Consider the following 10333-nt stretch of genomic DNA (forward strand, 5'->3'; position numbering starts at 1 on the left):
TTTTTGCAGAAAAACATAGACTTTGCTTTTGCAGGGATAAAAACAAAATTGTAACTTACCGGCTTTTAAAAATTCATAATTCAGGAAGGTTAACTTTTCAAAACGCTGAGTTGTATCAGGGTGCTTAAATTTCTTAATCAGCGAATAAACAGCGAAGGAGATGCGTGGGTAATGAGTAAAAGAGTCCTTGGATGAATATTGCGTCCATATTCAACCAAACTCTGAAATTTCCAGGAGAGTTGGGTAAAAGCAAATCTATTAAGGCCAAAAATAGATAAATATCTATTAAAGCCTTGTACTGTTTGAATCTGTTTAAGGAAGTTTTTAATGTCTGGCGTTTTATCGTGTTTTTATTATTCTGTTGGGAGCCACCCCGAGTGGCTGGGGAAACCCAGTCAGATGGGTGGGGTATAAATATTAAATTATATTATTATTATTATTATTATTATTATTATTATTATTATTATTATTATTATTCATATTAGTGGGATCACAAACTTGTACAGCTGGAAGCGGCTCAAAAGGGTCTTCTATCCTAACCCCCTGCAATGCAGAAATCAAGATATAGAACTGGCTTGTCGTAATTCTATATGTTCCCTACTGCTTTGCTACATTTTCATGAATATGCAGTCTGTAAATATGGACGCGGGTGGCGCTGTGGGTGAAACCACAGAGCCTAGAACTTGCTGATCAGAAGGTTGGCGGTTCAGGTCCCCGCGACGGGGTGAACTCCCGTTGCTCGGTCCCAGCTCCTGCCAACCTAGCAGTTCAAAAGCATGTCAAGTGCAAGTAGATAAATAGGTACCACTCCGGCAGGAAGGTAAACGGCGTTTCCGTGCGCTGCTCTGGTTCGCCAGAAGTGGCTTAGTCATGCTGGCCACATGACCCAGAAAAACTGTCTGTGGACAAATGTCGGCTCCCTCAGCCAGTAAAGCGAGATGAGCGCCGCAACCCCAGAGTCGTTCGTGACTGGACTCAACTGTCAGGGGTCCTTTACCTTTAAATACAGTGGTACCTCTGGATACGAACAGGATCCGTTCTGGATCCCCGTTCACATCCTGAAGTGAACACAGCCCGCGTCTGCACGTGCACGGCTCGCGATTTGCTGCTTCCGTGAATGCGCGTGACATCATTTTGATTGTCTGCACATGCGCGAGCAGTGAAACCCGTGTTACGTTACTTCTGGGTCGCCGTGGAGCGCAACCCAAAAGTGCTCAACCTGAAGTATATTTAACCCGAGATATGACTGCACAGTGGTACCTCGGGTTAAGTACTTAATTCGTTCCGGAGGTCCATTCTTAACCTGAAACTGTTCTTAACCTGAAGCACCACTTTAGCTAATGGGGCCTCCTGCTGCTGCCGTGCTGCCGGAGCACAATTTCTGTTCTCATCCTGAAGCAAAGTTCTTAACCTGAAGCACTATTTCTGGGTTAGTGGAGTCTGTAACCTGAAGCGTATGTAACCTGAAGCATATGTAATCCGAGGTACCACTGTATTTCAATAAACACGATCTTTTCTTTTCTTTTCTTTTCTTTTAAGTAAGATTCTAGTCCTCAGTTTTCAGAAAAATGCCAATTTCAGGATGAACATAAAACGCTGATTACCGGTCCATCTAGCTCAGCTGTCAGACTCTCCTCACTTGCAATTCTCAGCAGCTGGAATTCAGAGCCAAACACTGACTGAGATTTCAGACCAGAGGGTCTCTCCCAGTCCTACTCTGGCTGCCACTGGGGTGGCGGTCCAGTTGAACCCGGGGTCTTTTGCCTGCAGAACCCACATCCCAAGCCTACCCCTCTTCCTTCAGACATTTCTCCCTGCTGTTTTCTCTGTGGGGTGGACAACGACAAGAGAAAATATACTGTATTTTTTGCTCTATAAGACTCACCTTTTCCCTCCTAAAAAGTAAGGGGAACTGTGTGTGCGTCTTATGGAGCGAATGCAGGCTGCGCAGCTATCCCAGAAGCCAGAACAGCAAGAGGGATTGCTGCTTTCGCTGCGCAGCGATCCCTCTTGCTGTTCTGGCTTCTGAGATTCAGATTATTTTTTTCTTGTTTTCCTTCTCCAAAAACTAGGCACGTCTTATGGTCTGGTGCATCTTATAGAGCGAAAAATACAGTATACAGACCCCAAATTTCCCAACAGGAAAAGCGACCCAGGGGTAATTCCCAGAAAAGACAAGCGTGGGTGTCTTCTTCTGCAAATGCTTTGCAGTTTTGCAAGCGTCAGGAGCCAATTCCCCTTTTTGGGCAGGGGGCAGAGTTAGGTAGCAGGGTCACATTCCTGAACCCCAGCTCCACCGAATCCTCGGGGGGGGGGGCACAGCTCCAGGGTCTTTCCTTGAGACTTCCTGAAGTTGGGCCTCTAACTTGGCCGCTCTGCAACCTCCAGCCCCCTTTCCTCCCCTCTCCCCGCCTGCCTGCCACTCACGTCATTTTATATTGTTCGGCCCATTTCCTTCCACCTCTCCTTTTAAGGGCAGCGCTTTGTCAAGCAGGCCTGCAGCAAATCTTGAGACAAGAGGAGAAGAAGAAGAAGAAGAAGAAGAAGAAGAAGAAGAAGAAGAAGAAGAAGAAGAAGAAGAAGAAGAAATTTTATTTATACCCCGCTCTCATAGACTTGGAAAGGGACCCCTGGGCATCATCTAGTCCAACCCCGCTGCGATTCAGGAATACGCAGCTGTCCCATACGGGGATCGTACCTGCAACCTTGGCGTTCTCAGCACCGTGCTCTAACCAACTGGACTACCCACTGCCCTATCAGGACAGAGAAAAGGAAGCCTTTTTTCACGCAGCACAGGGTTAGACTATGGAACTCCCTCCCACAAGAGACATGGATGGTCGCCAACTTGGACGGTTTTAAAACAGGATTGGAGAAATTTGTGGAGGAGGAGAGGGCTGCTGGTGGCTACCGGCCAGGACTTCTCTGTTCTTCCTCCACAGCCAGAGGCAGCAGTGCTTCTGAATCCCAGCTGCTGGAAAACATGGGAGGGGAGAGTTGGTCTTGTGTTCGAATCCTGCTTGTGGCTTTCCCATTGAAGCATCTAGGGGGCCACTGTGAGAATAGGAGGCTGGACTAGATGGGCCCCCTCTGGCCTGATCTTTACCTTCTCAAGGAAACAGTGTGTGCAGTGGTTAGAGTGTCGGACTAGGACCTCAGAGACCAGGGTTCAAATAATAATATTATAATAAATTTTATTTATACCCCCGCCCTCCCCAGCCAAGATGGGTGGCTAACACCAGGTATAAAAACAATTGGTTGAAATACAACTTAAAAAACAAGATTAAAATACGACATTAAAATGCAGCCTCCTTTCAGTAGAAACTCAAATCAAAAACTTTTTTGAGGATGAAAACGTCAAATCCTCACCAAGGCCAACTATCCAGACTGGGTCCTACGTGGGCCAGAAAAAAGCCTGGCAAGTCCCCATGTAGGAGTTCCATCACAGAAGGAGAAAGGAAAAAAGAAAGAGTGGGAGGGGATCAAGTTGATTCCAAGCCAAAGGCCAAGCGGAACAATTCTGTCTTACAGGCCCTGCGGAAAGAAATCAGATCCTGCAGGGCCCTGGTCTCATGAGACAGAGCGTTCCACCAGGTGGGAGCCATCACTGAAAAGGCCCTGCCTCTGGTTGGAGAATTGCCTTCACCAAAGGTGTTATGGGCTTTGAAGACACTCGAACTCAGGACACAAGGGAGAAACGTGCTCAGAGGAAGGCACGCTTGGCAAACTCTCACCGTGATCAGCTCCCGGCTGGAAACCAATGTCCTCACTGCGGAAGGACGTGTGGATCCAGAATTGGTCTCCACAGTCACTTATGGACTCACTGTTAAAACCGTGTTTATAGAAGACAATCTTACTCGGCTACGAGGGATCGCCAAAGAAGAAGAAGACGACATCCTGTTCCTTGGCATTAATAATAATAATAATAATAATAAATTTTATTTATACCTCGCCCTCCCTGGCCAGAGCTGGGCTCAGGGTGGCTAACACCAGTAAAATTACAGGAAAAACATAATGGGGGGGCGGGAACCAATTTAAAATACAGGTTAAAATGCAATTTAAAATGCAGCCATTCAGAAGAGAGGGGGGATTTGGGGGCTGGTGGAGGGAGATCTGCACTTAAAAACAAGGAACTGAAATTGACGGCGAAGCCGGGAGTATCGGTTCCCCTTCTGGATGCTGCAGGTGGGTTGGGGGTCAGACAGCTCAGTGGGCGGAGACGTCCATGTGAAGATGGGGTGTAATTGCATTTCTTGGCTGTCAATCATTGCACACCTGAGTCGTCTTCGCCCTCCTGGTACCCTCTGGATCAGGGGTCCCCAAACTAAGGCCCGCGGGCCAGATAAGGCCTGAGGGATTCGTTTATCCGGCCCGTGACGACCCCTGCCGCCCGCTCTTACCGGCGCTGCTCTGCGCGGCTGCCCACTTCCGGGTCGGAGGAGCACCGGAAATAGCTTGTGCACATGCGCAAACGTTATTTGCACATGCGCAGGCATTATTTCCGGAGCACATCTGGGTCAGAGGAGGCCCGTGCACATTGTTGTTGTTTAGTCTTTTAGTCGTGTCCGCCTTTTCACAACCTCTTCACTGTGTGTAATTTGGTGTTTGTGTTTTCTCTTTCTTCATTTCTTGCTCTATCAATAAAAAGAAAAAAAGTTCTGACAGTAAGAGCTCGATCCTTGAAGGTTTTCTAAGCAGAGTTTGGATGGCCATCTGTCATGGATGCTAATTTAGCTGAGATTCCTGCATTGCAAGAGGGGGTTGGTTTGGATGACCGCTGGAGGCCCCTTCCAGCCCTCCTTTTATATGAAGTCTCTCCCAGCCCTACCTGGAAACTGAGCCTGGGACTTTCTCGATGCAAAGCCGCTGCTCTGCCCTTTCCCCTCATCCTGGCTCTGATTCCCAGAGGAGAACGGCTGTCAAGAGGGGTGAAGGAAGGACAAGGGAGCAAAAGTTTGGTGCCGTGGAGGCAGCGCGTCAGAGGCGCTTCGGGGAACGGCGTCCTTGGCCCCTCGCCAGCTACTCCTCGAACTTTGGGCTCGCACCAAAGCCACGCACGCACGCAGGGACTCGCCCGGCCGCTGGACGGATCCTGGCCGCTGCCTCCTTGCTGGGAACTGGCAGCCAAAAGGAACAGTTTGCAAAGCAGAGCTGCTGGAGCTTAGGGAGCCAGGAGCAGCGGCCGGTGGCTGGATCAGGCCAAAGGAGGCCCATCTAGTCCGGCATCCTGTCCTCAGAGCGTTCCCACTGTCTGGGATTCAGAGATAGACTTCTCCTGAGCATGGAGGCTCTGCTATCACGATAGAGCTCCGTAAAAAAAGTCCTATGTCTAGACCAGTCCAAAAATTCCAGCTTCCTGTCCTCAGAGCATTCCTACATTCTGGGATTCAGAGATAGACTTCTCCTGAGCGTAGAGGCTCTGCTATCGTGATTTTGTTGTTGCTTAGTCATTTAGTCGTGTCCGCCTCTTCGTGACCCCCTGGACCAGAGCACGCCAGCCACTCCTGTCTTCCACTGCCTCCCGCAGTTTGGTCAAACTCATGTTCGTAGCTTCGAGAACACTGTCCAACCATCTCGTCCTCTGTCGTCCCCTTCTCCTTGTGCCCTCCATCTTTCCCAACATCAGGGTCTTCTCCAGGGAGTCTTCTCTTCTCCTGAGGTGGCCAAAGTCTTGGAGCCTCAGCTTCAGGATCTGTCCTTCCAGTGAGCACTCAGGGCTGATTTCCTTCAGATTGGAGAGGTTGGATCTTCTTGCAGTCCATGGGACTCTCCAGAGTCTCCTCCAGCACCAGAATTCAAAAGCATCCATTCTTCGGCGATCAGCCTTCTTGATGGTCCAGCTCTCACCTCCATACATCACTACTGGGAAAACCATGGCTTGAACTATACGGACCTTTGTCGGCAGGGTGATGTCTCTACTTTTTAAAATGCTGTCTCTGTTTGTCATTGCTTTTCTCCCAAGAAGCAGGCGACTTTTAATTTTGTGACTGCTGTCACCATCTGCAGTGATCATGGAACCCAAGAAACTAAAATCTTTCACTGCCTCCATTTCTTCCCCTTCTATTTGCCAGGAGGTGATGGGCCCAGTGGCCATGATCTTAGTTTTTTTGATGTTGAGCTTCAGAACATATTTTGCACTCTCCTCTTTCACCCTCATTAAAAGGTTCTTTAATTCCTCCTCACTTTCTGCCATCAAGGTTGTGTCAGGCTCCGGAAAAAGAGTCCTATGTTTAGACCAGGCCAGAAATTGCAGCTTCCTGTCCTCAGAGCGTTCCCACTGTCTGGGATTCGGAGATAAACTTCTCCTGAGCATGGAGGCTCTGCTATTTCAATAGAGCTCCATAAAAGAGTCCTATGTCTAAAAGGTAAAGGGACCCCTGACCGTTAGGTCCAGTTGTGACCGACTCTGGGGTTGCGGCGCTCATCTCGCTTTATTGGCCGAGGGAGCCGGCGTACAGCTTCCGGGTCATGTGGCCAGCATGACTAAACCACTTCTGGCGAACCAGAGCAGCGCACGGAAACGCCGCTCACCTTCCTGCCGGAGCGGTACCTATTTATCTACTTGCACTTTGACGTGCTTTCGAACTACTAGGTTGGCAGGAGCAGGGACCGAGCAACGGGAGCTCACCCCGTCGTGGGGATTCGAACCGCCGACCTTCGGATTGGCAAGTCTAAGGCTCTGTGGTTTATCCCACAGCGCCACACGCGTCCCAGATCAGGCCCAAAATTCCAGCATCCTGTCCTCAGAGTGGCCAGCAAGATGTCTCTGGGAAGACTGCAAACAGAACCCGAGTGCAAAATCACGCTCTGGTCACCGTTCCTACTGTCTGGCATTCAGAAGATAGACTTCTCCTGAGTGTGGAGGCTCTGCTATAGCAACAGAGCTCCATCAAAATAACTCTGGGTTTGGATCAGGCCAAAAGATCTCATTTCAGTGGTCGGGTGGCCGTCTGTCATGGATGCTTTAGTTGCGATTTCTGCATTGGACGGGGGGGGTGGGACTAGATGGGGGCGTTCCTTCCAATGCTACAATTCTGTTATTTGATCTAGTCTAGCGTCCTGTTCACAAGACCTCTCAGAGCCCAGGAATCCAGATAGACTGCCTCTGTACCTGGAGGCTCCATCAGCTTCCTGCACCCTTTCCTTCCATGATGATGATGATGATGATGATGATGATGATGATAATTTATTATTTATACCCTGCCCATTTGGCTGGGTTTCCCCAGCCACTCTGGGTGGCTTCCAGCAAAATATTAAAATACAACAATTCATCATGCTTCCCTAAACAGGGCTGCCTTCAGATGTCTTCTAAATGTCAGGTAGTTGTTTATCTCTTTGACATCTGAAGGGAGGGCGTTCCACAGGGCGGGCGCCACCACTGAGAAGGCCCTCTACCTGCTTCCCTGTAACTTGGCTTCTCACAATGAGGGAACCGACAGAAGGCCCTCGATGCTGGACCTCAGTGTCCAGGCTGAACAATGGGGGTGGAGATGCTCCTTCAGGTATCCTGGGCCTTTGAGGCCGTTTAGGGCTTTCAAGATCAGCACCAGCACTTTGAATTGTGCTCGGAAACGTACTGGGAGCCAGTGTAGGTCTTTCAAGACTGGTGTTATGTGGTCTCAGTGGCCACTCTCAGTCACCAGTCTAGCTGCCACATTCTGGATTAGTTGTGGTTTCCGGGTCACCTTCAAATGTAGCCCCACGTAGAGCGCATTGCAGTAGTCCAAGTGGGAGATAACTAGAGCATGCACCACTTTGGCTAGACAGTCTGTGGGCAGGTAGGGTCTCATCCTGCACCCCAGATGGAGCTGCCCTGAACACAGAATGGACCTGCGCCTCCATGGACAGCTGTGAGTCCAGAATGACTCCCAGGCTGCACACCTGGTCCTTCAGGGGCACAGTTGCCCCATTCAGGACCAGGGAGTCCTCCACACCCGCCCGCCTCCTGTCCCCCAGAAACAGTACTTCTGTCTTGTCAGGATTCAACCTCAATCTGTTAGCCGCCATCCATCCTCCAGAACATGGAGGGAAAGCAATACAATGAGGATCTGAACCCCCCTGACTCTGGTTCCCTTGCTTCGCTTTTTGTTTTGCAGCCCATTGGCTGCTCTGCCTAGGAGGCGGCGACGGTTTTGTTCCCAGCTCGGGTTTATTCGTCAGGCGGAGCCGACCGGCAGGTTCTCCCAGTCTGGGTAGGGTTCGGAGGATAACAATGTGGATGTTCTCACCTGGTGAGACCTGCTGGCGCACCCCGGGCTGCTGGAATGCGCTGGGGCCGCACCCTGGTCCACTGTGACGCAGGTCTCATGCACTTCGCAGCCGAACATGTTCCCAGCTCAAGGAAGTAAAGCGTAACTAGGCCAGACTCTCCCAGTCTCACAGACTGGGAAGCTCATGTAAATTCCAGTTTCACTGGGATCAAGAGGCTTTATCTCCGTGGGGAACCTTCCTTCCTCTTTTGTATTTATTTTATAATACAGTGGTACCTCTGGTTGCGAACGGGATCCGTTCCGGAGGCCCATTCGCAACCTGAAAGGAACGCAACCCGCATCACGATTCGCTGCTTCTGCGCATGCGTGTGATTCCATTTTGCACATCTGCGCATGCGCAAGTGGCGAAACCCTGAAGTAACCCTTTCCGGTACTTCTGGGTCACTGCGGGACGCAACCTGAAAATGCTCAACCTGAAGCAAACGTAACACGAGGTATGACTGTAAAATGTATACAGCGGTACCTCGGTTTACGAACTTAATCCATTCGGGAAGTCCCTTCTTAAACCGAAACCGTTCGTAAACCGAGGCACGCTTTCCCTAATGAAGCCTCCCGCCGCCGGTGCCCTTCCACCGTTCAGATTCCGTTTGTAGACCGTGGTAAAATTCGCAGTCCGGGACACTCCTTCCAGTTTTGCGCAGTTCGTAAACCAAATTGTTCGCAAACAGGACTGGTCTTAAACAGGCAGATTCACTCTGTTCTTAAACAGAGTTCAGATTCACCGCTCTGAACTGGTGGTTCATAGAGAGACTCCCCGGTCTCCTAACCTGGGCCTTTCAGACGGATCTTTAAAATACTTTGAATAGTGGGCATATTAATGAGTAGGATTGTGTTACTGTACAATACTAGGGGGTGTTTTTGTTGGGGATTTTAAAACAAGGCTCGAGGGTTGCGTTCATCATATAAGTGCTCACGCTGTGCTGATGGGAGAGGTGGTCCGAAATCCATGCCCCCTGACTTTGCCCAAAGCACCTGACTTCTCTCAAAAGAATTCTGGGAACTGTAGTATGCTAAGGGTGCTAGGAGCTGCCGCTCTGTGGGGGGGAACTACAGTTCCCATGATTCTTTGCAGGGAGTCAAACGCACGTTAGATGTGCTTTCAATGTCCTATGTGGACGCTCCCAGATTTTAGAAATCGCTTGCATCTGCATGAAGTTTCCAGCTGGTTTTTTTGAGACTACATGTCTCTTTTTATTCTGCCAATAATAATAATAATAATAATAATAATAATAATAATAATATTTATACCCCGACCATCTAGCTGGGTTTCCCCAGCCACTCTGGGTGGCTTCCAGCAAAATATTAAAATACCTTAATACATCAGACATTAAAAGCTTCCCTGAACAGGGCTGCCTTCAGATGTCTTTTAAAGATAGGATAGCTGCTTATTTCCTTCACATCTGAAGGGAGGGCGTTCCACAGGGCGGGTGACACTACCGAGAAGGCCCTCTGTCTCGTTCCCTGCAACCTTACTTCTTGCAGTGAGGGAACCGCCAGAAGGCCCTCGGAGCTGGACTACAGTGTCCAGGCTGAACAATGGAGGTGAAGACGCTCCTTCAGGTATACTGGACCAAGGCCATTTAGGGTTTTAAAGGTCAGCACCAACACTTTGAATTGTGCTCGGAAATGTTATGGGACCCAATGCAGATCTCTCAGGACCGGTGTTATGTGGTCCTGGCGGCCACTCCCAGTCCCTAGTCTAGCTGCCACATTCTGGATTAGTTGTAGTTTCCGGGTCACCTTCAAAGGTAGCCCCACGTACAGCGCATTGCAGTAGTCCAACCGGGAGATAACCAGAGCATGCACCACTCTGGCGAGACAGTCTGCGGGCAGGTAGGGTCTCATCCTGCATACCAGGTGGAGCTGGTAGAAAGCTGCCCTGGACACAGAATGGACCTGCGCCTCCATGGACAGCTGTGAGTCCAGAATGACTCCCAGGCTGTGCTCCTGGTCCTTCAGGGGCACAGTTGCCCCATTCAGGACCAGGGAGTCCCCCACACCCGCACGCCCGCTGTCTCCCAAAAACAGTACTTCTGTCTTGTCAGGATTGAACCTCAACCTGCTAG

The sequence above is a fragment of the Podarcis raffonei genome, chromosome 8, assembly GCF_027172205.1.
Source record: "Podarcis raffonei isolate rPodRaf1 chromosome 8, rPodRaf1.pri, whole genome shotgun sequence".
Taxonomy (NCBI): Eukaryota; Metazoa; Chordata; class Lepidosauria; order Squamata; family Lacertidae; genus Podarcis; species Podarcis raffonei.